The sequence below is a fragment of the Octodon degus genome, unplaced genomic scaffold, assembly GCF_000260255.1.
Source record: "Octodon degus isolate 3935 unplaced genomic scaffold, OctDeg1.0 scaffold00083, whole genome shotgun sequence".
In the NCBI taxonomy this organism is placed as follows: domain Eukaryota; kingdom Metazoa; phylum Chordata; class Mammalia; order Rodentia; family Octodontidae; genus Octodon; species Octodon degus.
In genome coordinates, this window is record NW_004524659.1 from 6575734 (window position 1) to 6579264 (window position 3531).

The 3531-nt window shown below is 45.6% G+C and overlaps 1 protein-coding gene across 1 annotated transcript in view; it reads right to left on the minus strand.

Annotated features, from left to right (window-relative positions):
- Positions 1–3298, minus strand: part of Gramd1a (GRAM domain containing 1A) — a 35903-nt gene extending 32605 nt beyond the window's left edge. The window contains exon 1 of the mRNA XM_023721537.1: positions 3209–3298. The gene's annotated coding sequence lies outside the window, so the exon portion shown is untranslated. The remainder of the gene's footprint in view (positions 1–3208) is intronic.
- Between the last annotated feature and the right edge of the window lie 233 nt (positions 3299–3531).

A 3531-nucleotide genomic window follows, 5' to 3' on the forward strand; every position in this document is an offset into this window, starting at 1 on the left:
GTGAAGGAACGACACCTAAACCCAAGAGAGCGGGTATTGCAGCATGCAGCTCATCTTGAGAATTGCAGCAATCACTCAAAATAAATGCTTTGGTTTAAAAAAAGAAAAAAAAAATGAATTTTTGCAGGCCGGTTGTGGTGATGACTCCTGTAATTCCAGCAGTCGGTAGGCTGAGGCAGGAGGATTGACATGAGTTTGAGGCCAGCCTGGGCTACATAGCGAATTCCAGACCAGGCTGAACTACATAGTGAGATTCTGCCCCACCCCACCCCCGCCAGAAAAAAAGAATTTTTGCAAACAATAATATCATTACTATGTGTTCCCTTTTGGGGATTATGCCAGACTGTGGAGAACTGAGAAACCCACATACATTCTCCACTCATGCATAAGTAGGGGCTGTCTGAAAACTGGGGGGGGGGGGCTGCAGATACAATGACAGTCAAGAGTCCAGGAAGAAGCCAGGAAGGGGTGCCCATGGCTATGAACACAAACTAAACCCACAAGGCACAAAAGACCAGCAGTCACTTGTTTGGAATACGAAGAACAGGACGGACAACCTGGAAATTGGAACCTTCCTCGAATTGGTCAGGCCTGAGCCCTGGGGCCAGGGAGACAGCCCAAACTCACTGGCCTGAACAGGAAGCCTGCCTGCCGGGGAGGAGCCTGGAGTGACTTTCCCATTGCTTTCCTGGCTGGTGGAACAAAGGAAGACTGAACAACTCACACAGACACACATTCCCCTGAGTTAGGGACCTTACTGGAAACCGGAGTGATTTCCTGCCAGAGTTTCCTTCGGCCCTACTACAGAGCTCTTCAGTGAATGGCACAGGAAGAGTTGCCTCATCCCTAAGCCAGAGGTACCTCAAAGAAGAGCCAGTGAGTGATGGGAACAGTGGGGGACCAGATCCTTGCCACCCACCTCAGATGTGTAAGTAATAAGATGAGGCAGTGCAGGGAAATGTCAGTGGCAGAACTTTGAGGGTGAGTATACATAGCGAGTTCAACACCAGGGTGAACTACATAGTGAGATTCTGCCCCCGCCCCACGCCTCTTTCCCCTCTCTTCTCTCCTCCCTCCTCTCCACTGGATGGCTGCAAAGTCTCACTAAAAAGTTACAGAAGGTGCCGTGGAGACAGCTCAGTGGCTTATGCGCCTGCCTGGCAAGTGCAAGGTCCTGAGTTTGATCTCTGACACCAAAAGAAAAACAAGTTACTGCAGGGAAGATGTGCACAGGAAGTGAATAAAAGGAAAAAAGACGAAAGCAATCAGTAGGGCCGGGGAGAAGGCTCAGTAGAATAAGCACTTACCTAGCAAGCACAAGGACCTGAGTTCAATCCCCAGTTCCACCAAAAACAAAACAAAACAAAAAAAGCAATCAGTAAAAAAAGTGTAAATGAAGAAGACTCTGGTAGGCTAGGAAACCAATTCGATAAAAAATGAAATGAAAAAAAAAATGAAATGAATCATTAAAATGGAAATTAATTAGAAGTAAAAAGAAGAGAAACAGCAACAACAATGAGATGATCTCAAAAGCAGCTGGAAATAAAAGACAAGATTATGCAGTGAAGCCTAAATTACAGTCACTGTGCCTTTCTCAAAAAGTGGGAACAAGAACAATACCTTCACTGTACTGAGTGCAAACAGCCATCAGTTTAGAGCTGAATTTCCTGCAGTTCTCCAAGAGCAAAGATGGATTGCAGACTTTGAGGAGCAAACGTGTTTGCAGGAAGAAAACCTGAAAAGTCTTGCTGGAAATAAATTTCCCCAGAAGGGAAATTAAAAAACTTTAGCTCAAGAGGAAGAAGAGCATTATCAGAGGGAAAAATATAAAATGTAAAGCGAACCAAGGTGCAATAAAAATAATAAATGTGCGAGCAAATCTAAACAGTGATTTATAAAAACACCATTTGGTTTCCAGCCTTTTGTGAAAAAAAAAAAAAAAAAAAGGGACAAGACTGAAATCTGTGATAATCGACTACGACTCAGGATGAGGGACTGTAGGTAATGTGTTTTGAAGTCTGGGTGTTGGAGGTTTACAGGTTAGCTCAGTTGTTTAAGCACCTGCATGGGCAAACCCAGTCAGGCTTGTGAGACCACGGTCATCTCCAGCTCCACAGGCCATACCACACCCGCCCTTGAGGCAGCCTGAGCCAGCCCAAAAAAGAAAAAAAAAAAAAAAATCTTCTGAAGTCTATGTGTTGTGTTGTTCCAGGGAAATAAAATACACAAGAAACTCTGACACATGAAACATGTATTCCAGATAATAGAAAGAGAATGTGTAACGCCTAAATTCAGAGAGTGGGCCGGGGAGATGGCTCAGTGGAATAAGCGCCTCCCTGGCAAGTGCAAGGGCCTGAGTTCAATCCCCGGTTCCGCCAAAAATAAATAAATAAATAAATAAATTCAGAGAGGGAAGAAGATTGTCAAGAAAATCTCTCAATCTAAAACAAGCACAAAAGGTAAAATGAGAAACATACAGGGGACCAGGTGTGGTGACTCACACCTGTGATCCTAGCCCATGGGAGACTGAGGCAGGAAGATCGCCAGGAGTTCAAAGCCGATTTGAACTACATAGCAAGAGCCTGATTCAAAAAGAGAAAGAGGGGGCTGGGGAGAAAAAGAGAGAGAAAGAAAGAAAGGGGATAAGCAAAAGATACACAAACTATTATGACTGAAATATTAAAATACAAGTACGTGGACCATCTGCTTCAGTTAAGATAGACTACAAAAGTAGAAGTAGAAAAAAAAATGCAGCCACATAGCATTTATAAGGTAAATAACTATTAGATAGTAATAAAGGGGCCTGGGATGGTGGTGCACGCCTGTAATCTCAGCACTCTGGAAGCTGAGGGAGGAGGACCCCACTGTGAGTTCAAGGTCAGCCTGGGCTACAAAGTGAGTTCAAGGCCAGCCTGAACTACTGCATAATGAAACTGTCAAAAAAAAAAAAAAAAGGAAATTGAAAATACAGGAGGAAAATAGCAAAATACAAGAGCCAAAAGGCAGCATAGCTGTTACATCAGACAAAAAAAGGCTAAAGCAGTAAATATTTAGAAAGGCAAAATCAGCCGCGATGACATGAAAGCGCCTGGATGCAGCGAAGAGCGTCATCCAGACCAGCAAGGAAGGTGACCCCTTTTCACCACACAGACTATTGGCAAAACTTTGGGAAGATTGAGAGAAAGGGGCCAAGAAAGCTTCACCCTACCAAGATCTTCACCCGTCTCCTCAGGCTGTTCCGAGTGTGCGCTCCACTCAGCTCATTTAGTTCCCCCCTCAAGTCACCCAAAGCTGCTCCTCCACATCCTCTACCCAGACTGTGGGCCAGCTGCAGATGATTCTGCCCTGTATAAATCCACCTACTCTCCAAAGTCCACTGCAGGCCCTCCCCTCCTCCTCCTCCTCCTTCTCCTTCCCCCTCCTCCCCCTCCTTTTCCTCCCCCACCTCATTTCCCCTCCTCTCCCTGTTCACCCTCCTCTCCCCCTCCCCTTCCCCTTCTCCTTCCCCACCCCCTCCCTCCCCTCCCCCTC